The following is a 27,092-nucleotide window of genomic DNA, read 5'->3' as shown; positions in this document are numbered from 1 at the left end:
ATACATATTCTAACTATTAGGTATTATAAATTCTGAAAATTTTTCCCTCAAACAATTCAGACTTTAAAGGTTATTTTAAAGGGCCAAATATAAAATATAATAAAACAATACTAGTTTTCTAAAATAATTTGTGTTTTACTATTTATGTATGTACAATATTTTCAATATTGAAATAATATATACAGCCAAAAACACTGTTATATATGTATAATAAAATAAAATTGGAATTGGATTCATTAATTGTATTATGTTACAAATATAAATAACAATGTAGGTATCTCAACATAAAAAATTATTGCATTACTATTCAAATAAACTTACATTTATGCAATTTTACACATGGATTATACACATCATATTAACATTTAAATTAGTGATTCCCAAACTTTTTATTTTTACCACCCACTTGTAAAAAAAAAATGACAGACGCCCCCCTACCATAAAAAAAATGTATAAGTACATAAAAACACAATACAAAATTAATTAAGCTTGTAATTTTCATCGCCCCCTGGATAGTCCATATCGCCCTCGGGGGGGCGATATTGCTCACTTTGGGAAACGTTGATTTAAATTAAAGAAGCAATATTACACGAGTGAATTTTTATGTTTCACGAAATATACATATTATCTATAATACACTAAGAATAGTGTTTTATATTATTTCATTTCTAAAATCTTATTATGTTATATAATATGTAACTAAAGTAAGATACCAATTTTTGAAGCAAATAAAGATTGGGAGGGGGGGGGAAATATAATTTAATAGATTCTGCAAAGCTATTTGTACTTTTAGCAGTTATTAAAGAAGAAAAAATCACTTAAAAAAAACTTAAGCAAAATATTTTTTATCTATTATTATTTTACCACATTGTATTTGTTTATCAGTATTTAGTACATATAATATTCATTTTTTGTCATTAATTCATATTTTAACTAATTTAATTTAATTTGTTTAAGTGCCAAACATTGTTGATTATCTTTAATAAAGGTTGTCATTTTTTTTAAACAATCTATATAAAATAATAATTTTATTTAATACGTATATTTATCATGTCCATAATAATTATTAAGTACAATTATTATTGAGCAAAGTTTATTTTATCTGATAAATATGTACCTATTGTACCTATATGTATAGTGCATATGTATTTATTTGTAGTTGTATTGTTATTATAGATATTTCAAATTAATAGAAAAATACAGAAAATAGATGTATACGAACTATTAAAACTCAAAGTAATACCTTAAAATGACGTAACAGTATTATATGATAGTTCACTGCAACTTGTTAATCATACAATACATTATTTAGCAAATAATACATCGATACTTTTTTATATCGTAGTATATAGACATATAAATATTTTCGTTTAAAAGTCTCCTCACTCACCACTACAAATAACTTTTCAACGGTAGTTTGGTTTTCTCACCGAGAAGTTTACGAAAAATATATTTAACCGTACGCGATAAACGGTATCCCCCGAGTTGCAAAGCAAAAGGCGCTCGGTTCTGCTCTTCTACATCGACACTATTAAAATATTTCATTAAATAATCTTCCCTGCCATAACTTGTAACAAATTCTGTTCGTCTTTCAAATTACGTCTGCTTATTTATTTATTTTTCTTGCTGCACGCTCAACCGCGATCGATAACTCATTTAGAATAGACAGCTACTCTATACGGCTATACTAATATACGTACGTAGTTATCGCGATTCCAAAATAATAATATAGATAATGGTGTAAGGCGTATGGTCAAGGGTAAGTCATTCAACTACGATAACACAAAAATAAATATAATTTTAATAATAATAATAAAAAAAAATTAACACCTGAAATTGAAAGCCAGTTATTCACCAATTCATTATACTATCATACTACTGCAGTTAACCGCTAAAGAATTATAGTATCTTAAAGTATACTTCCGTAATTATAACTTATATAATGTAATCTGAATAAAATACGAATATATTATATTAATATGCATGATGATTTACCAAACACGTTCATTCCCCTTTTTCATTAATATTACAGTTATTAAATATTCAATTTTTGGAATTTTTTAATATACTTATATACTTTAAGATAACTTAAAAAATTTTTCAAGATTTTTGCGTTTTACTTAAGCAGTGTTCTGTAGAGTTATAAACTTATATTTTTTATAGATAAGAACTTCCCTTTTTTATTGTAAATTATTTAATGGATAATTCTTGTAAAAATGTTGATAAATCACAATAAAAATGTAAGCGGTTCAAAAAAAAAAATGTATTTAGTTTAGTTTAGTGTTAAGAATAATAGGTTCATGCGTATGTAAGATATGGGACATTGGTGAATTAAACATTTTAGTAAATAGTATTAAGTAATCAACACTTATAATTTGTAAAAAAAGGGCAAAGTTTAATGATTATTATATCTAATACTTCAACTATTATTTATTTTTGTAATATCGATTTTTAAGAATAATAAAATAAAATCATGTATATGATAATAAAAAAAAATATATTAGAATTTTTTTAATGTAATACACTTATTAAAATAACCACGATCGTTTTTGAAATGCACGTCGAATCGGAATAATTTTGTCATTGTCAAGTGAAGTCAAGGTCGTTCGCATTTAGGGTGGTGGTCGCGTGTTGCGTGTGTTACAGAGCATTGAGTTTGGTCAAATTATTATTATTGTTGTTCGTACTTTTTTTAGGTATAGGAACTCTTTTTTGAGTTATATATTCTACGTATTATTGAACGCTAACACTTCAGCTGTATAAGCCATGTATACGCATCATTGAAAATACCAAAATTTACAATGGTGTTTTATGTGTAATATGTATATTGCATATTGTAAACGGATGTGGAAAGGTACAATTGTAATTTATTTATTTTAATAGAATACAGTTTATATGTACGCTTACGCTTACGTTTATGGTATTATAATAGCTAATTAACACTTGGTGGTGGTTGTAATGACTAATGATACACAATGGCATCGAATTGCGATAATTATAGTGTGTGGGACAACACGATGGAATATGACTAGAATTAATAGACTAAATACTCGTATTTGTATATTATATATCTCTTGTAGATACACATATTATATAATATATATAGCTACAAGATAAAAAACATAAAAAAATTATACCTAATATACGTAAATGATCGTGATTCGAATTGCTCCAAGCCAATATATCACATAATAAATCCCGCGAAGACGATGTAACCGAATAATTATTTAAAAAACGATATATTATATAAGATGCCATTTATTCTGATGAGCAATAAAACCAAATTTCTTAGATGCAACACAACTTTTTTAACCTAAAAGTTATAGCAATACCATGCCAAATCATTTGACTTTCATGTTAACATTTTATTTTGTATGGCAGTAGGTTAAGTATGGAAAAATTATTTTAAATAAGTCATACGAAATAATTTAAATGTGACCATTATCCTGCTGTGCTGGACTACAGTTGCAAACTTTGAGAAAAAACCCATATACAATTTACCATTTAGTCTAAGTACCGTATTATTTTAATATATAATGAGTAACATCAGTTGAGAGACGTTTTAAATAAAATACTCGCGGAATGTGTTGTGACTTGGACGTATAATAAGATCGCTTCAGCATACCACAGTAGTATGGATTCTAGCAAACCTAGACAGATTTGCCCAGAACAAGTGATGATTTTATCTAATAAGTAGGTTTGGGTAATACAATACAATTAGTTTAAGTATATAATATGTATATGTTTGAGTTTAACGGACGTGCACTGCGAACGTCATCACACGTACCCGTCGCCAACGTGCAGTGTTCCAGCCCATGCCATTCATGAAAGTGGACTGCCGGTGAATGCGTGGCTGAGCCGATATTACGACGATGACGATAATAATAATATTACTATTATCGTGAGTGGGGTAACGTCGTGCGTTTTTTACTCGACTGAAATCGAAGACGAACACGCGAAATGATTTAAATCGTCGGCGGTGAAATGATATCAGATAGTCTATTTCGCAGTGCATAAAATTGTTATAATCGTTATATCTCGTACGATAGTTATAATGTGTAGGATTGTAATATTATCGTTCGGTATGATAAATAAAAGTATACGTTTTTGTCGGAGGGTCTATTGTGGATATAGAGAGGAACGATGAGGACAGATTGGTTTTGGTAGGCGCAATAATATTAAATTAAGTATAAATATACATAGGACGAAAATCAGTGAAAAATAAATGAGAGGTCTATGCGAAATGTATATATTTACGGTAGGTAGTTATGATAACAATAATAATAACAAAAATATATAATATATAAGTTTTGGGGAAATTTGCAGTGAAAGACGGACCCGCGCGCGGACAGAGACGACGGACGCGACGGACTGCTCAACGAGAAGGCGCGCGAGACGCGGAGCGACGCACACAGACACACACGCGGGCGCGCGCGCGCACGTTCGCTCGCACACCGACTAATACAAACACACACATGCACGCACGCGCGCGCACACACACACACACACACGCACACACACACAGACCTGTGCAGTGCGCGTGCGAGAACAGAGGTGATACGTCCGACGGCACCGGGTTCCCCTTATCGACTGCCGGGGCTGTGGCGCAGCAGCGTCCCCCCAATCACCAGTTCGCCGGGACGCCCGCCGCCGAGCTTTTCCGTCGCCAGCAGTCACGTGACCTGCATGCCCGGTACGCGCGGCAGCAGTGGATCACCTCGCGGCGTGCCGCCGCCGATGATGACGATCGCCCACCACGGACCTGCTACCGACCGCCAAAAACCAATTGACTTTTCTCAAAAAAAAAAACAAAAAACAAAGAAAAGAACAAATTGGGATGATTTTTATTTTATACAATTACGTTTTGGCGTTGAAAAATAATGCATGAATTGATTATAAAAGTGAAAAAGAAGAGTTGAACTTCTCAAGGTGAAAAATTGTTTTTCTCACGACTTTTTAATATTCAATTTTATATCTGAATAAAAATATTTAAACCTAGAATTCAATATCTTTTCAACTTCGATTTCAATATTGATGTAACTAACTTATATCAGAGTATAATTTATTTCAGTGAAATATGTCTCGTTAATACAACTTAGAAAAAAAAATTCTTACAATTATTGTAATGCACATAAGGTTAGGTTAGATAAATAGGTGCAATAATAAATCTCAAATTTAATATGAAAATAAATGATAATCAAATTATCAAACATTATATTTGTATTAATTCTATGTTGAAAAATATTGAGAGATAAATGAGAGCTAGAGTGGGCTTAGGTTCGATTAAGTTAAGTTCAAGCCTTCAAGGAAAACTTTTTGTTTTATTTTATACGTTTATAATAATCATCAGTTCATCAGTTTGTTTATTTTTATCAAAATTAATGTATGATTTTATTGTATATGTTATATAGTGTAAACTTAATGTAATTATATATTTGTATCTTATTATTATTATTTTTTAAATCGATTCTTTCAAATACTAAAATGTATCAAAAATCTACATATAAAGCATTCATAGCTGATCGGTCTTGGAGTTACTTTATCAGTGATATTTATTATGTATTTAGTGATAGTAGTATACTAGTATACACAATCTTATAATTAGTTTTCACTTTTCAACTCAACGAATTAAACCTACAGTGTCCAAGAAGTATCTGTACTTAACGTTTTGATAGAAAGTATATTTCATATGCAAGATGGGACGTAATACGACCTATTATATCTATTATTATATTATTCATTACATTATGTATGTTATTAGCTATAATAGTTTTCAAATTCAATATTAAAAGTGACAATATACCACTATATTTCATCGAAATAATACAAACGTGCATGCAGTATAATGTTACGCTTTATAGAATACTTATTCTGCTATAATACCACGTGAATTTCGCATTCAGTGACTATTTATACAACGGAGTGGCATTTATATATTATATCTATTACAATATTTGATTATAATACCTTCGTCAGAAAATTATTTTTACTATTTTGCGCTGTAAAAAAAAAAAGTGGAAAAAATGTCGCAAAAAGAAAATTCGACCGACGAAAGCGGCGGCGTCGCAATTACGTCTACGACGCAGTAAAAAATACATGTAGAATACTCAGAAAAATAAATATCATATTAATAAAATTAATTTCTAGAGCTTTTTACATTAATTTTGTATAGCTACATATACATTTTTATTTTTTATTATAATTTCACATTTAGTTCATCTAACGCGCGATGCTATACGGCGAGCGACAGCGTTATCACTGATGCTGAAGATTAATTGTATTTTTCAATGTACCACACACGAATATACTCTACAATTACGTCGTCCGTTCAAGGTTGCCGTTGTTTATAATATAATAATAATAAATAGTTATAATTTTAAACGCTTACAAGTTATTTCAATGAGTTTTAACATTAACATTAGATATGTTTGGTTTTTCTTTTGATTTTGTATATTTTGCGTATACAATATATAACAGCATTATGAATATGAGGCTTCTTTTCAAGTAAGTGCTTACAGAATATGATATTATTTTTATATGTAAAACGCATATTACAGCAAATAATATTTATAATTTATATATATTTAAAACTGGTTATTGCCGTATATGTCATACTTCCCAGAGATCTATGAACACGAACGTAATTTAATAATATTTTATGTACCTATAATTATATATTTTTTATTATTTAATATAATATATAATTTCTTCTTATATTTTTATTTTTTAATACAAGCCCTTTCACATTATTTGGAAATTACTATGTAAATAACTAACTGCAGCTACTTGCAGTTACAACCTGTTGAAATGGCATCTCATTACCTAATATATGATTAAATTACGGGTAATGCATAATAATAGTATAAATCCAAGTTTGTCTAAAATGTATCTATAGACAGTTTTAATTTTAGTTATTTTTTTTATTTTTTGTAATCATTACAATAAACTTATATAATATATTATGAGTACACAGGCACAATGCACATGGCCAAATTATTTTATAATTAACTACCATGTGTATCGTATGTATTGAATTGAAACATACATTACATACGTATAGGAACTATAATTATAATATCTTATATTCAAACATTTGATTACATTTTCATATTTTAAAAACATAGCATTAAATAATAACAGTAATAATTGCTGTAAAAAATGCATAATCACTAATAAGTATATATTTTCATTGGTTTATAGCAGGGGTCTCCAAACTTTTTTATTTAAGGGCCACAAAAAATATCATCATCTCTTAGCGGGCCAAAAGTCTACACACATACATTATAACACATTAAAACATACAATTTTTAATTTTTAAATGTTAGATATATCATCTTGTATATTTATTATCCTATGAGGGCCGCGCGCCAGTTAAAATTTGTTCGAGGGCCGTATCCGGCCCGCGGGCCGTAGTTTAGAGATCCCTGGTTTATAGTATCATAGTTCTTAGATAGAAATTCTTCAGTTACCTATTGTTAATGCCATCACGAGAAAAATATAAGGAAATATTTGAAAAATAATTTTAACAATGTCGTAGACTAGTTATTTATTTATTTATTTCCTTTGAGCTAAAGAAAAGTATATTACATTTTATATAGGTTTATACTACAACAACCATTAGCATTGAGGATTTATTTGAATAAGCACGTATAATACGTCGGAAGTAGGAATATATGAGCAAAACACTATATAATGAGTGTATATAAGTGTTTTTTTAGACTGGTCAATTTTATATTTATTAACAAACATCCATATTCCATAAACAAATATTTCTAATTTCTGTCAACGCTCCTCAAATTAACATAGGAATGAACTAAAATTTTGTAATAGTACGTAAATACTTTTAGTGCGTATCGCGAAGTATTTGTCCAAATGGCTGGACTTAAAATTTCCGTTCATCGGTTTATATTGTGACTGTATGACAACGATCGTCTTGCGTTAAATTGTTACCAAGATAATGCTGATTTATAAAATATAATGTACAGAAAAACTTTGTTTATCAGCATTAAATATAATACACTATAACGACAAAAATAATGATTATTCAGTACACCAAGAGTCCCAAGATATGATCTTCTGCTCGACTAAGAATATACTATGAACGCCTTTAACAACCATATTGCAGATGCATAAAGCGATCGGATACCTAATTATTTCCATCTCTAGTCGTATGGCCGGCTGAAGAAAAAATACTGCAATTTTTACTTTACCAAACGAGAAAGTCCCCACTTTCTTGTATACCTAATTTTATAATATTATGACGCAAAAAACTAATACTATCTATATTATAACAAACCACATACTTATAATATATATATTATATATATGGTATATCGCCTACGAAGATTCCCGGGGCGGTACGTCGTTCATAATATATTATCGTGACAAAACGGCAATGTTAGTACCCGCGCGTGTCCGGTGACAAATCACCTTGTATACAGTTTGTCATGTGGCAGCAGTGGTTGGACCAAACGATGTTTTATTCCCTATAGCATGAGTAGCAATATCTAAAGACGCCTACTCGTTAAGTATAATGTATAATATGAACTTGGGGCTATCGGAAATACTTCATCCTATATTATATTATTTTCTACAGAATACTGTATAATATTATAATCCTCACACGTTTAGAAAGCGATGGAATTGGAAGGATATTAAAAAATAATCATACAATCCAAATATATTTTTCTTTTTTTATTATATATATGTCATAAACAATTGTTAATACTATTATTTTTATTATTATGAAACTCTATAAGTGAACCTCAGACGTTTAATAACAAATAAATAAATATAACAAAGTTAATGTATTATTATTTATTATTATTAAAGTTACATACAGTGCCGGCGGAAGACATGTGCGAATTATGCGACTCCGCAAGGTGGAAAATTTTTTGGAATTTTAGGGGTAGCATATTATAGGTAATTGTCACAGGACAGCGAAAAACCTAGCGCCGGCACTGGTTACACATGTATACATTTAGTATAAAATATACATATAATATTTGATTTATGTTATATTTTACTATGCTATTCGCCAAATTGTCCATATAAGTTAGGTGACTATAACCCATTACGTGAAAATTTATTATCTTATCTCTTACAAATATATTATTTTAGTATGGTATTTGAAACTAAATTTCATTAAATTGCTTACAACGTATGAATAATAATAAAAATAGTGATACATGTTATAAAATATTATTTGATGCAATCATTTTTGTTTACTAAATAACATAATTTATTTAAGGAACGTAATTTTATAGTGACAATATCTACCTTAAAATATTATAACAATACATAACATAATTAATATAATATACGAGTACATGATAAATATAGTAGTAAAACAAACGCTTTCGTAGAATATTGCATTATATGTGGCGTTTAAGCGATTGTTTAAATCCGCTAAATGTAATAACTAATAATATAATATGCATAGGTACGATATAGGTAATATCCGTGTTCAACGCACGCGATTAGTTTAAGAGAATCCCAAAACTCACTCGAGGGTATTTTACACAGTATACAAGGAAATTCTTTTATCAAACAAAAATTATTAGATATTTTAAAATCTAAACTTTTTTATATATATTTTCCAACAAACATAAAACAACATATTTTCAAAAAATTATATTTTTTAAAGTTTTTTTATTTTTTTAATATTATTTTATTTTGACTCTAAGTTATGTAGGTAAGGAAAATATTTTTAAAAATTTCAATAGATTTTGAAATACTAAGTGTTGCTCAATAAAAAAAAAAATCATTCAGTATAACAGTATTAATTATCTGTACTTACACATACACATGACTGTATTATACAAAATGTACTCCATAAAGTAACATATATTTATTATATACGAGATATCAATACGAACTAATGTTTAACTATTGTTTATTTGTTACCATACGAGAACAAATCCTGTTGATCTGCATTGGCATATATTTAGGATGAATAATGGCTATATCTTTTACAATTCAACCTAAGATAATACTAACTAAGTACGATTTATTAAGTTTATACTAAATAAATTATGGCATATTCTGGTTGGCCATAAACTACTGCGTACACCGAAAACAATAATACAAACGTTCAGTTTTGAGATATTGTGAACTTATATTTAATTCTTTGTATGATAAAAAAAAGGCTCATGTTATATCAGAAATACTAGTATATAATTTTACTATCTTATCTATTTATTATTATGTCATATATTATTTATTACACTGCTATAAATTTTGATATAATAATATTATGGTAGAACTCACTGATCTGTGATTTTGTCGGTTGTCCTTGCAGCATTTCTTTCGTGACTTGTGATCAATGCGTAAAATATATAGAAACCATTAAACAGTAAGTAGTATAAATTTTCTATTTATCATTTAAATAAAAATATTACATTAACAATCGACAATTATCTAATTGTTAATATAAAAACAAACATCGTGACAAACAGATATGCGTCGTCATAATATTATTACATATTATGTAATACGCGCATGCTGATTAACAAACGTATGTATCGTGCCCAAACGTTATACTGAAATAGAACAAAAAACGAAAATCCACCATAGAGTCCGTTTGCTAATTTTTCTAAGGCTCGTGCATTCGTATCTCACGCCAGTGCAGCCAACCGTTATCAGCTGGGCTGAGTCGAACCGAAGATTTATTTTAATTTGCTTACATTCGAAAATAAGAATAAAAAGTATATTATATATCAAACTTATTAAGTCTTACATTTTTATCGAAGGTATTATGTAGCCATATGATATATTATTGCATGATATTAATAGGTTTATGTATTATTGCATATAGGAAGTTTGAAATGGGTTCCTAACGCATATATAAAACATTTTTTAAATTATTTGGTTGAAACGCAGTGCAATAAATCTAATCTTTTTGAGGATAATTTAGAAACTAAAACAATCATTCTCTGCGTCTTTCCCAGTTAAACTACACCGAAATCTATTGTTATATTATACTAACATAATAGAACATAATATAATATAAATATGTCTATGTGTGCGATATTTCGACGAAGTATAATTTTTATTTTAACAGAAAACAAAACCCGTTGCTATGATGCATTATTATTACCGTTATTCAGACGTAAGAAACAGTCAATATTAGACTATACGTCATAATACATTAACAGTATACAGTAGAAAATATCTATACCTAGTTCATTATTAATAAACTGATTACCTACATGGAATAGGTGTATAATAAATTAATATTATATTATACTAAGTCGAGTTAAGTTTAAATCATTTAGATAATATAACAATTGTCAAATGTTATAAATTGTATAATTTATTTTTATCACATGATAACCACTTGTATTAAAATTTATTTTAGAAACAATGAATATTTAAATTTATAGGAATAAAAGTAATGAACAATTGAGAAATGGCACGGTAGGATAAAACAATTTTATATCATATTAAATACGATTACAGCATTGAGAAAAAACTGTTGGTACAAGAACTGTGAAAATTAAATTATAAAAATATTATAAATAAAGAATAACGCTGTTGGGTACGTTGGCCATAACAATGTCCGTCTATATCTTTCTCTCTCCCCCTTTTCCTCTTTGGAACGTTTGGAAGGAATATTATTATTACTAATGTCTGGTTAATAAGAAAGAAGCGCACAAGAAAGAAAATTGTCTCTGTAGTGATATACCTAATGATATATTATTTATTTTTATAAAACGTCTATGATATATACTAGACCCAAAAATGAAATGGAAGTTTAAAAAACGACAGAAGACGTGTCATCGTTGCAGATAGTAAAGGTTTATGGGTCGTAATACGGTTATAAATATGAACGGTTTCTTCCTGTATAAAGAACATTCCTTACTTATACTCATAACCTAACTGCAAGTTGGGATTATCAAGATTTTGTCAACCCATCATTCTACATAGTCAAGTAGTCATATTATGATTTACATACATAATATTACATATGAAATCACCATACTATAGTTGACCGTATTATATTATCATATCGGAGAAAAAAAGATCTATCTAGTGATGCCTGCCTTATTATCGTGTTTAATCGGCAATATTATCTATTATATACATGAAATTCGATCGATATAATATCATAGTTGTTGGTGATGAATGTATTTTGAAAAAATTGACGTGAGTGGGTTACTATATTATAATATATACAATATAAATTGTAATAAATGCGTTAGAGTATTAACAATTTTTATAAAGTTATTAGTAATATTTAATTTTAGTTTGAATAAAATATACGATATGGTAAAAAATAATCATTTGAATTTTTTTATAAAAATATATAATAAATATTTACTCGTATAGGTAATCAATTTTAATGCATAACTAATAATTTATTTGTTATAACCATCTATATTATACATACACATAAAGCTTTCAGAACATGCCCGTCTATTATCTAAGCATATTTCACATATGTTCTTCATAAGACTAATATTATATTTAATTAAAGTAATATACTATTAAAAGTTATAAAAGAAAATGTTTTCATATAATAATTCAAAAATAAAATGAATCTAAACTTTAAGTTTGAACGAGTTTAATGGCAATCAAAATGTTTTATTTATAAATGGGTCAGAGAATTATGTTGAAGTATAAAAATAAAATAAAACCTGTGTATTACACGCGCATAAAAACAATTTATTGGATTTTTATAGTTAATAAAAATATCTGGGATATGTTACATTTTTTAAATAATCGCTTTTTATATGAATAATTGAAATAAAAATTATTATATACATAATGATTCACGAAACGTCTTCGCCCCTTTTTTTCAATATTTCAGCTATTAAAATCCAAATTTTGGAATTTTAAAATATACTTGAAAACCATATTTTTAAATTCTTTTGATTTACTATACCATATTATAATAAGAGGTGCTCTGTGGAGATGCAAATCTAAATTTTTCAAATAAGAACTCAGCTTAATTTTTCGTTGTAGATAGATGGGATACCTAATAAATTGATGAAAGACGATATTTTTATTTTGTTAGTTGTGTAGGTAGTATATGGATCATTTTAAACAAGTTTTTAGTGAAAAATCTAAATCACGGTTACTTATCAATCATGACAAAAATCAATAAATTATTAAATATAAAACAACTATATTTATTATATTTATAAGTTATAAATAAATAATAAGTTTACCTTATTTTATTTATTTAAATTACTTATGATTGCTATTTAGACAATTGGTTAATTGACCTAAAATGTTTAAAGTATAATTTGTCTATCAAACTAAAATATTTTAAATACAATTGGTATATAAAAAGATCATTGTATGCGTAATTGCTACATTCCCACATAATCTTTTAAAGTTGATTTATACAGTAGTTGCATATTATACATTATATATAGTGATCTCTTAATTAATAAGGAAATTCTTAGGTAGGTACTTGATTAAAACAGTTAGTATATAGTAATTTGATATCATATTGAAACTACATTGTTTGTAATCAGTGACATGTCAAATCAAAAATAAAAATAAAATATAACACACCCTTAAAATTATTTAAAAAATTTAAACATTTGAAACAAGTATTGAAGTATTAGTAATTTGTACTCGGCCAGTATAAACACAAAAAAACAAAATATTATAATATTTATTATATTTATTATTATTTATATTATATTTATTATCAATTATTGAATATGATTATAACACTCATTCATAAATAGTAGAAAACCCATTTAAATTATCAAATAATATATTATTCTAGGGTCGATTAGGATTTTCACATCTTGCACGAAAAGCTTATATTTATTATTTATACACGAAATTCGTTTCTTTTCTACAATATAGGTTATTTTAATATCGATAAGTGTGAATGTTTTCTCACTCAATTATCTCATTGTTACGAATATTTGGCAAAAGACTCGCTCAACTAAAGTAGGATATTATATAGTGCATCTATGTGGCATTATAATACTTACCTTAACAATAATATATAATATAGTAAAACGCGTTTACACCACTCACATTTTTCGTTACTATAATATTATTAATACACAACCACGGCACACCATATTTCATGTGAATTTGATATAGATAAACATAATATAAATATCTATCCTAAACATTTCAATATCATATACCATTTTAACTATTTAATGTGACGACTAAGATTAAATATGATATATAAATTAATAATATTAATACATATACTTCATAATCTATTATAATAATACTTTTTAAGAGGTAGTAGCATTGAATTATAAAACTATAATTATTCGTGAAATAAACTATAGTTAATTCAGCTAAATCAGTCAAACCGTTTGACATAAATCTCAGTTAATGTTATTAATGATAAAATAACTGAAAAATATATTCATGTTGAAATACACATAATTTATTAAGACATGCTTACAGATTATGCTTTTAGGTTTAATTTTAAAACACATTCACTATAGATAATGATATGTACGACGGCGTGTGATTAGTTTACAATAAATAAAAGTGTATACCTACTATATTTACGCTATGGAACTTGTGTGACTGTGTAAGTAATTTACATTTTTTATTAGCTTACACTGAAATAAGCTACTATTGACTAGCAGTTTTCGTGTGCACAATATTGTTTTCATCACTTAGTAACACGAAGAGCTGCTCTGAGTATCTACTAAAATATCATTATATTATACAGATATTATACTACTTAGATGAATCAATCGTTTATCCGATTAGATTTAAACCCTTCACTACAACCATCACCTTCTCTGAGTATTACGTGATATATATTATTACGAGTTACTTCACTCGGTTTGAGTATATCAAATAATATATAAATGCTTATTTAGTCGTCAATTTTTCAAATCGTTTTAGTGAAGAATATAATATAGAATTATAACTTAGCGTAACGACGACGACGACGTGGATATATTATATTACAGGTATACATGCATTAAGACCTTTGAATAATTTATTCGAAACGCTCTCGCCCACGTGACTGTTTAAGTTGTTCGTAGCATTTCAATGCATAGATGGGGGTTGAGGGAAAATATCGGTCAAACATTGCCCTTTCTTCCTACTCTAACCGTCGAACTATGGACGCACACTAAACGACGAAAAAAGCAGCGCTACCGTCACAGCCATCATTCAAAAACTAACAAAAATAAAAGTAAAACAAAATATCTAAGTGTATCTGGTGTTGGAAAATAATTGTGTGGCTATGACTCTCATTTGTCACATCTGTATAAAATTGTTAGATTAAATAATTTCGTATGCTATCGCGTAGCGTTGTTTTAGGGTTCATTTCAGCGTACAAACGAATCCATGGAAATTATTTTTTTAAATATACCTACACATGTTGGTATTAAATTCAGTAAACAAGCAAATTAAATGACAAATGTTCAAAATTATTATATTATTGTATTATGACGTTTATTGTGTTGATGATAAAAACCGGAAAAAATCGTTTTTGTTTTTAATCGATCAAAAACAACGAATATAAAGTACCAAATATTATATTTACATATAATATGCTCCATTTTTGCGGTACATACATAAATGATTGTTATTGTGAGTCTGCAGTATACGTGTTATATATTATTATTTCGTTGTAAAAGATGTCAAACGTGTGTGGTTTTTATGACAACGGGGTCATCACCACAGTTCGTAAATTTTGGTGTATTTACTCGACCATGAAACTGGCATTTTATATTAGTTTAAAAATAAATCAACAACTAATCTATACAAATATTTTAACGATTTGAATTATAAAAATTTTTAAAAAGTACGCCGGAGTACAGACATAAGAAATTTAGAGGAGATACACACAAACACACACACAAAACGATAATAATTTAAATTTATGCATAGGACAAATATAATTTTAAAAAAAAACCGAGGAAATTGATCGGTATCGTATACTATAGGTTAGGACTATTTGGAGTACAGATTTCTAAAGACGACTTTCATAGAGGAAAGGTTGAAGTATTTTTATGGTATCTTAATGCAACGACCAAAACGAACACAAACAGAAAAAACACATAATTCGAAACCAATACGTTGCTTTATTTAAGTACTAATTTATTGCGTTATTGATATTAGAAATCAGATTGGATACGAATTAAAAATAACTATAATTACATTTTTTTAGATTCTGAACGAAGTGATGAATGTATTGATTTTACAATGATGTGTGTTTTTTTGTATGTCTGTGTACATTGTACAGTATAACTTGTCCAAATAATTTCAAACTTCGGAGTCGGTTTCCGAAGGAAAAGTGAATATCCTTAGTGCATTATTGAGGTCAAAATTAAACATTTTCCAACAGTTTTCATAAAAATCAATAAAAACAAAAAAAAAGTGACGGAAAATCGGGAATTTTTGCGCAAAACCAGTTTTCGACCAACTCAATTTTTTTTGTATGGTTGTGACTCAAAAACGAATTACTGTAAATATTTGAAATTTTTACCAAATGTTTATATTAGTGTTATATATATGTATATAAACAGTTAAATTTTCAAAATATTCTAATATTTTTTTAGCTACTTATAGACAACTAAAATTTTTGTTTTTTCTGAGAATTTTTTTTTTAAGGGTCGATAAAAAATGTTGGGTATCCATAAAAACTGGAAAATTAAATATAAGGTTCTTTATGAGTGTTCTTATTGTATTTTTTTTTATTAGCGTTAGAAGTTTAAATATTGACCAAAATTCGTCAAAATCATGAATATTTGGTATAATTCATAAAAATGTTTACATAAGTAGCTAAGAGTTAAAAATTTAATACAAGATATTCCATAAGTTTAGCTTAAAATAATTATAAAAGAACTTACATTTTGGTGTATTCAGGCCATTAAAACATAGGTAAACCACCTTTTTCACCAACCACTGGAAATTTTATCCTAAGCTGACAAATCATCTTCGTTCAGAATCGTTTTTCGTATACAATGATACCTATCATTAGATTCAAATTTAATACATCCATTATCATGATCTACTATACAGCAGAGCGTGCTTTACTTGACCACTCTTTTTTTAATATATTTATTCGATAATCTTAAAACTGAGCTAAACATTACAAGTTTTTAAACATTGACACAAGATCAATCTTGATATTCACGTGTGCAGAGTGATCCGGTTTCATATACGTATATTTTAATTTAATCACTTGATTTTGATAAAGAAATGGGGTAAAGCATTAAGAATTAAAACGTTGAAATACATGTTTTCAAAATTTACCTAGTTGCTAATAGAAAAATACATTTTTTGTGTAATTATAATTGAAAAAACTTTCTCATAATGACTAGTATTTGTAATAACAACCATACAGTTAGGTCATCCAGCTATTTTAGAATTTCAGCAAAAACGTTATATTTATCTACCACTCTAATACAAAACGGCAGTTACTATAATATAGTGTACATATATAAAAGGACCTTTATAAATATATATACGGGACGGGTTATGCGGACGAGGGTCATCTTTCAGACCATTGTTTAACTGTTTTCGTTACGTCTGTTATACGCGCCGACGACGATAAACCCCATTATTAATTCTCTCGTGGAGAATAGTTACCGCGTAACTAGGCAAGTCGTATAATACCGGTACAGTTAGTGTACACCAGGTGAAATACAGAATTATTATTACACCTATTATTTTACGATACTGTGTGCAGAGCTCGTGATAGTGCATTACCCATATACTATATAGTTAGTGAAATAGAAACTACTATGTTACAACTGGATTACAACTATATATACAGAATAGAATGGTCCTAGTATTATGACACCATTGAACGAAATATTATAAAACTAGTTTTTCATATTTTTTCCCAACTCAAATTTTTCTGAACACTTTATTAAAAAGTTAAATAGTGTATGAGAAGGTTATGATTTCAAAATAAGTGTATAAGTGTTTTAACCAAGCAAAGGTAGTTGATTAATATCAAAAAAAATGACAACACCAAAAGTGAATAATAATAATTTTATGCCTTACCTATTATAACTGTATAAAATATCTATATTAAACTAACTTATCATTTATGATGTATAATGCATTTATTAATTTGACTCTACATGACCAACGTTTTGGAAGTAAATCTTTTAGTATTACACGCGAATTTATAAAATAAATAATTTTAATGCAGTTAAATTCATATACTTACGTATATAAATAAAAAATAGGCTATAATGCTCAATAGTAAAATATATGTGGTTGAAATAAAAATATATTATGTGCATATAAAATATACAATTAGATCAGCTAGAGGATTAATTAAAATTCAATAAAATAGCATTATAAAATCATTCCAAGAAAACTTTATTTGGTTTTTGTTTTCATTCTAGGGTAATTTATTTTTTGCCTATGAGTTTTTCAGTCATCGTTCATATTTTTTTATTATGATAACTATACAGCCCAATACTAAATACTTGATACTTCTATAGTTGTTCTGAACTTATGTTGGAATCAACAAACATAATATATTATGCTATAATAACTAACATAATTATGGTTATTAATTATTACAAATATTTAAGAATCGTTTTATAATATCACAAATCATCATTATAAATGATAATATTAGTCAATTTTGTTCAATATCTTTTGCTTTTATAAAATAAAATATAATAATGAATAATTAATGACCATGTATGTTTTTTAGTAAGATAAGCAGTAATTTCTATCTGAAAAGTGTATACCTATTCTACTCACTTACAAACAACGTATTTAATTTTTTTTTTTAATTAGAATAATAATAATAACTAAAACAACAACAACAATAAGATTAAAAATAAATAAATATAATTTCAATAATTATTTTATAATTGTTATTCATCAAAAGTAGCACAGGAACCCATTTAGAATAAGTTCAACAAATTATTTGGCATTTTATTAATTATGTAGTCGAAGTCCCACGCAGTACACATCGTGAATCTCTGTATTTAAAAATGAATTCATATATCTCTTGGTCATGGTATCACGTGTGAATGGCTGGACCGATTTTTCTAATTCTTTTTTTTGTTGTGTTTGTAATTATCAAAACAATATTCTTATGAAAGAAAAAATTAAGAAAGCTGCATGAAAAATTAAAAAAAATTAAAAATACCGATTATTATTATTTTATTTCCGGTATCCACGGTAACAATTTATTATTATTATTATTATTTCTTATTTTCTCCATTTTCGCAACATTTTTCACTGATGATTCGCTTCTATTGGTCGCAGCTAAATGTTATATAGCTTAAAAAGCCTTCCTGACAAATGGACTATCCAACACAAAAATAATTTATCAATTCAAACATGTAGTTCCTGAGATTGTAATACAATTTTAGGAAAATCCAATAAAAAAGTACGGTATCTGGATGTAAAAAACATCAACAATGATGTCACTGTCCAGCAAGAAAATAAACTATATTTTTGTTTATTGTAAGGTCGCTATTGGTTATGATTAAATATAATAGTTGTAGACCTAATGTTATATTTTATAAAAACCCTAACAACAAAAATAAGAATTAGCAAAATCGGTCAATTTCCACCGTAAATTTAAAAATCACAGCAATAGACTAACATAACAAGTTATACCAAATTATATTATTTATGAACAGGCAACTATATAAAACCTCGATAAACTAATGGCCTTTGTTGTTGATGTTATTTTTGTGATCAATAAAAAAAAAAAAAAAAAACCACGATATGGCGCATTATTGTAATTTATCCACCGTAGTAAGAAAAAAAAATGATATAACTTTGAAACTTAAGGGTTAGAAATTATAAGCTTACGTACACATCTCGCGAGTTCCGCAATCCACCACAGGTGGATTGCCTACCTGATAATATACTGCATGCATAATCATAAGAAAGTCTCATAAGCAACTCTAAACGGAATGACTATAATATTATTACCTGACTAACTCACTGACTGATAAACGTAGAGCATGAACAATGATAGTTCGAGGCTTGTAACTTACACGGTACATTCGTACAATCCTACCACAAATTTAGTGTGAAATAATAGAAAGCATTTTAAAGTGGTTATTGTACAAGTTTTTTGAGAAACAAAATGGTCAATGGAAATATCCAAGTTTTGAACATCGTTAAACCAAATATTAAATAACAAATTAATCAAAATTCAAATTATATTATAGAATTGACATTTTTAACGGCAACGAAGTACACGGGGTCAGCTAGTATTACAATAAAAATAATAATATATATAATAATGGAGCACACCCTCTTTTTTATTCTCCCAACAATCAAAACATTATTGTAATTCCTTTCTTTTTAGACGAGTCATATCAAATCACCATGTCTTAGAATCTATAATATTTCATTTTTCTATACCTCAGTGGATAAATTAAATTTTAATATGCATATGGCTACCACATTTATTATATAATATTTACATATAAAATTATTTTCAATTCTTGTCAAATAACCGCACGTCGTCACAAAATACTTCAAACGGTACATATACTGTTATACAATATAAAGACATATAAATATGTATGTGCAATGTAATAAGATAACTATAATAATAGTCTTGATTAATTGATACTTTCTAAAAGAGTTAGTGCTCATCTCTTTGTTCTTTTCTAATGTAGGTTGACATTTTTCGAATAGATGCTTCCATCCTCGACTTCAAACGCTTGAATATATAAATGCAAGTACCTATATAAGTATATAAGTTTTAATTAAAGTAAATTTCTCATCATAATTTCTCACAATAATAACGACGTCTAGCTGTTTATATATAGGTCAGATTTGGTTCTACTGAAACAGTCGTAAATAGTTGGTATTAATTGTATTATAATATTATCAAAATACCTGAAAATTATTGAAAAATAACAGAACAACTTCAGAAAAAAATTTTGTTTCCCCAGGTTCCAGAAAATATAATAAAATACAGAATTTCAATTACTATACATTTCAAATAAAAACCTGAGGCGTCAAGAACATTTTTAATGTTAAAAAAATTGATAAATATACAAAATACACATTTAAATTAAAATAAAAAAAAATTATAATAAAATTACTAAGTTCAGATTAATTTAAAATAGCTCAAAGTTTAAAGCATTGAATTAAAATTTTACCATCGTTTTAGCATAAACTAAAAATACTCGTGTTGAGAAAATAATCTAAAAAAGGGTGTTGAAAAATTCGATTTTTAATATAATATTATGTGTTCGTAAAATGGTAAAATGTAAAATGACATCGAACGTCAAGTAGGTAACTTATGTCTCACGTCATGTAACTATCTATATCATATAAGCTTTAAATAGTTTCAACGTACCTGATATGTGCTCTCGAAGCATAATTATTTAGTCTCGGATTTTTGCAAACCTTGGTATTTTGTTACAGCATGACCTGCAATACCATACTACACTATTTCTGGTCCATCTTCAACACATGTCATATGCAATTCAATTTACACATCGATCTCACTGTATACTTTTAGACTTCATACCATAATTTATATGTATTCTTTTTTCATTTTTTGAACAATTTTTTTTTATATTCTCACACTGTATACAATCATGAGCAAATGGGTGAATGAGTATAATGAAACTAAATAGTATTAAATTTACTACCGTGGTTGGGGCAGTATGAGACAATTAATATACTGTTCTCATATACTCATCGATAATTTTAATACATAAATCGATGGTAAAAATCTACTGAGATTATGTATTTATATAATATTATTATTATAATCAATTCGAGTTCACCACATTTATACATACCTCTTGAATAATTATACATTTATTGTTTGCTGCTTCGTTATTAAACGAAATTTACTGGATTATCTAAAAACGCCTTGCTCGATTCACAGTTAAAACCGACCGGTATTAAACTATAGGTATATCATATTTTTTCTAACTACACATCGGTTAAAGAATTGAACGTTGAATACACCACACACACACACACACACACACACACACACACACACACACACACACACACACACACACACACACACACACACACACACACACACATATACAGGTAATATTATATTTAGGTACAAAGCGCACGCCCAATACACATTATATATACCTATCTAGGTAGTAGGTTTATGTAAATAATATATAGTTCATTGATATTGATTGACGACGTATAAAATAGCAATTGTGTATATTACAACATTGCGTGCTAACAAATATTTATTATACCAAGCATAATATAATATGCTATTATAATTAGAGAAGTCGTAGAGGTATATTTTTTTCACATTGCAAAATAATAATAATAATAATATTATACACACAGAATCGCTTATTATATAGACAATATATCTATACATTGGTTCTCATAAATAAGCGCAACAATAATAGCTAAACAACGCCCAATCTTATATCGTAATGTAGTGTGTTTGATTTTATATTGTACAATATATGATAAAATAAGTATATTATGCTGTTTTTAATATATACGAGTAGCATTAATCAAAAATTTGATGACAGTAACGTTCAATGATAGTGACTTTCAGTTTTACCTAGCAATATGTACCTACATATACTTACGTTATAATAAAAAAATATCTTTAGTACTCTTAGATTTTAATGAATGTCTTCATAAGAATTAAAATACCAATGTTAAACAGTAATTTGAATTTTAAAATAAATATTTTGAAAACATTTAAGCTCGAACTAAATCGAACTACATTGAACGACCGTATCATACATGAAAACTGGTTTCAATACATTTTTCATAAAACAAAGTTTACCTAAATCACATACATTATGCTACTATCAGAATATAATCATTTGAAATGTACAGAAATTATTTTTTATTTTATTTTATGTGAATTTACGTCATTTGGTTTTTCTACATACATGTAGGTACCTATCTGTATATATAAAACAGTAAGCTGATTGACTGATCTATCAACGCACAGCTCAAACCATTGGACAAATCGCGCTGAAATTTTTCATACAGATAGCTATTATGATGTAAGTATCAGCTAAGAAAGAATTTTTGAAAATTCAACCCCTAAAAGGGTTAAAAGGGTTGAAAATTATAAAAATAGAAAAAACCACCAAGCCAAAACCGCTGTGGCTATAACTATGAAATTCGGGTCTGGGTTGAAATCCCGACTAATGTAATCCCAACATGTAAAATCCCGACAAATCATAATACCGAGAGTTTAAAATCCCGATAAATCACAATACCGACAGTTTAAAATCCCGACAAATCACAATACCGATCAAATATATTTACGTAATATTATCATGTTCATTATTCAACAATTTTTATTTAAAAACTCAAACAATACATTATACTACAATTACATTATATTTATACTATTATATTCGTCAATCATTATTTAATAATTTTATAATATATTCGGCATATGTGACCGCTGATCGTCATTGAACAAAAAAAAAGTATAAAACTACATCGATATATTATGAGCCAAACCCCGTAAAAATCTAAGACACTCCTATTTGATCTATCTTTATATACAGTCATTATTCTTTTCTCTCTGTCAATTGTTTGTTTCTTCTGTTTTGGTTTTGGTTCTTCACGATTAATATTTTAATTTTCTAAGTCAAATCTTTGTTATTTTTTCTGAAGCTCCTCGATCATTGTATATATTCCAACATGAGGTTTACCAACCAAAGTTGACCAACGTCGATGTCAAGCTTCGATAGTATTTTATGTCCTAGAAATTCCATTGTCCATTAATTCTGACATAGACCAAAGTTTGGGTGGAAAAAGTGGGTCTGTGCGTATAACAGTACTATTTCTTTGGTTTTGTCGACGAATCCGGCCATGTACATATGTACATAATTGTCTTCGAACTATTGGACAACTTCTTTAGCTTCAGGAAGAAATATCCTTTTAAGTTCATCAAATGCTGCAGATGTATCGTTAGGTGGAATAAAAGCCAGGGCAAGCATTTGTCTTATTTTAAAAACTTAACTCTTCGTTTGTACCATATAAATTCACAAATCTAGATGATTGAATTTTTCTCCAAGTACTTTGGGATAAATTAAAAAAAAATGCTTTGTTTTTCACGTTAGGAAACTCTGCTTTTGATTCCTTTATTGCAGCCTGTTCAAAATCTGTCATTATCCAATATGGATTTAGTTGCCCACCATTATCTTCGCAAAAATCAATTAAGTCTTGAAAAAGACGTGTATACAGGGTTTCAGATTTTTATGACATTAAAGCATATGCTAGTGGCAAAACTTGAAAATTGTCTCCCCTTACAGGTGCATGTATGGTATATAGATGTCTAAATATTGTCAGGACTGTCCAAAAAGTACCATCCATAATTAAATAACAAGTATGCGACAGTCGATGAATATTATTTTTAGTACAAAATAGTAGAAGTTTTTCATCATTAATGATTAAATCTTTAATTAAAAATAACTCCCCACCAATTGTAGTTCTCAGTGAATCGGGAATTGTTAGATCTTCTAATGATTGAAAATGAGATGGCGTATTTTTTCTTCTAACACGCTTTATTTGATGCCGTAGAGCATTCCTACTTGGCATGTATGGATGATCAGTACTTGGCATATTTGTAACGTAACTTTGAATAATTTGGTAGGGTTGGTATTTCGTGTGTGATATTTTAAATTACTAAAATTAGTACATACATCAATCCTAGCTGCTTCAAGTGCGTGATTATGATCAGAATATTTACGTAATAAATGTTTTTTGTTGATAAGTATAGTGGTTGCACATGCAATGAATGAAACGCAAAAACTAAAAATAATTTTTAATTATTACTTCTATTGTTTTTATCATTATATTTTATTATATAGTTATTAGTTTATCACGTTTGTTATTGTTCACCGAGTCCAAAACCAAATATTTCACAAAATATATTTGGTAAATAATCGTTCGTTACAGATGTTATAAATGTATAAATGCAACTTTGCGAGCAACTACTAACTACTGAGAATATAAGATGCCAGAAACGATATTAGAATAGTCTATAATATATTGAACCGCGTGCTAAAAAAAAAAAAATCACCATTTATTGGATTTCGGGTTATGTAATAATGCACTTAAAATATTGCATTATAACAACTCTATACACCTATATACGTTAGTTCAGTGCTTTTCAACCTGGGGGCCGTGTCTAAATGACTGAGGGGCATTGAAAAATTTATTTCAATTTAGAATATTCAGTTATTTTTCATTACATTTTAATAATTTATTTTTGTGAAATAGTGCATGTAAATTTAATATATTATTAAGAAAAAATAATTAATGATTTTGATTGAGGGGGGGGGGTTGACAATTTTATATTAAATTTAGGGGGCCCTATAATAAAAAAGGTTGAGAATCACTGCGTTACTTAATGAATTATAATTTAAAAATATAAAAAATTTTTTTTTGCACATTTTAATTTCAAATTTACATATTTAAACTATGAACGATAGTCATAATTTTGTTACACTTCAAATGAAATTTTTTTAGCAAAAATGAATTGAATCTTCTGTAAGTACGTATTGTGTCTGTATTGCTAATAGTAAATAATTACTATTTTACCTAATAGAAATATCAAAAATAATACCATGAAATATATTATACTTAGTGATATAGGCTTTAAGGTTCAAATTGCTAAAAAACTCAAAATATGTATTTTACTATATGATTTACTTATTAATATTTAATTATATAATATATCCATATGAGTTCCTAATGAAACAAATTATATTTTAAATAGTAAAATTATTAAAAATTATAAAATTATAAATAAAAAAAGTTAAAAAAAAAAAATATTAATTTTCTTAATATTATAATTTATGATAACTACATGTATTTTTAAATTTTCAATCGTTATCTATTGTTTATCGAACATAATATATCGACCGAAGATTAAGTTTAATAATTAATATTACTCGTATTTTGTTGCTACGAATATCTTGTACTTTTAGGAAATTGTCTGTATTGAAAAATACAGTTGTACCTATATAATTAATAGTTATTAATAAATCGTAAATGAACAATTAATTGTCGAAATACGAAGGAAAAAATGGAAATATTTAAAAACATGTACTTATGGCAAAATATGTAAAATAAAATATAGTTAATTTTATTGGAAAACCTTTGAAACGAATTTATCACTTACCTAAATTGATTTATCAAGTTACAGTAAAAATATGGATTTACATATAAATTCGAGCCCTAGTTATTATATTATAATATATCACTATCTTATTATAATATATTACTATCCTTTAGGCTAATTTTTTTTTCTACAAACGTGCATAAGAATTTGGTGTTCTTGATTAAAACGACTTTTATTTCAAGTTTTTATCATAGACTTACAACTTTATACAATACATTCTACTAAAAACTTTTTATATCAATACAATATATAAAATACAAGGCATATTGTAATTCATCAAACGGAACGGGAGAAGAAATTCAAACACTGGAAATAACTGGAAAAAACAAACACAAATTCTAGGAAATTGTTAGAAACAATTCGCATCTCAGATAATATATAACAGTATAATATTATACTCTAATTAAACATGTTGTAAATAATACTATTATATTATTATATTCATTTCATTTTATTTGAAACTACTATAATATATTGAAGAATAATAATGGAAACGTCACATTTATAGCCAGGTCTTTCGACAAAAGCTTTAAATTAAAACGGACGTTGCGTTGTGATAGGTGTGTGAAAATCGTTATTATTATAGTATCGCTTTTTCTTTCAGTTCTCAAAAGCTTGAAACAGTCACCTCGATTATTACTGCAGTGCTATAATAGTATAGGTAATAATATATATTTACTCGACTCACCTAAACCACCACAACCGTTGGCGACATGTATGCCATTTTAGACGCGACATACTTTATGACATTAGACAACTATCATAGTATACACCAGCTACCAATCACAGCTTAACGTTACCATTATTAGTATTGCTATGAACTAGAATGAAATAAAACCCACCCATTATATTAATTATTAAATATCAGTAAGAGAAATATTCTTTGCAAAAAAAAAGCTACCGATTAAATAGATTTAAACGATTCAAACATCATAAATTTATATTAGCCTCAAGTGAAAGATTTAATTATTATTAATTTAAAACATTTTAAAATAATAATTAAGACCTTTAAATAAATATTATATTT

General features: G+C 27.4%; 1 protein-coding gene and 1 long non-coding RNA gene across 17 annotated transcripts in view; both read right to left on the bottom strand.

The window, feature by feature from the left end:
- LOC114128466 (uncharacterized) overlaps nt 1-27,092 on the bottom strand; it is a 274,228-nt gene that overhangs the window by 77,815 nt on the left and 169,321 nt on the right. The window lies entirely within an intron of this gene.
- LOC126549000 (uncharacterized) lies at nt 18,753-25,259 on the bottom strand. Its single transcript, XR_007603142.1, has 3 exons — nt 21,714-25,259; nt 21,263-21,336; nt 18,753-20,640 (listed from the first exon to the last, which is right to left on the bottom strand). It is a non-coding gene; the product is annotated as an uncharacterized LOC126549000 (long non-coding RNA).

This window comes from Aphis gossypii, chromosome 1 (genome assembly GCF_020184175.1).
Source record: "Aphis gossypii isolate Hap1 chromosome 1, ASM2018417v2, whole genome shotgun sequence".
Taxonomy (NCBI): Eukaryota; Metazoa; Arthropoda; class Insecta; order Hemiptera; family Aphididae; genus Aphis; species Aphis gossypii.
This window is presented reverse-complemented; position numbering and strand designations above follow the sequence as displayed.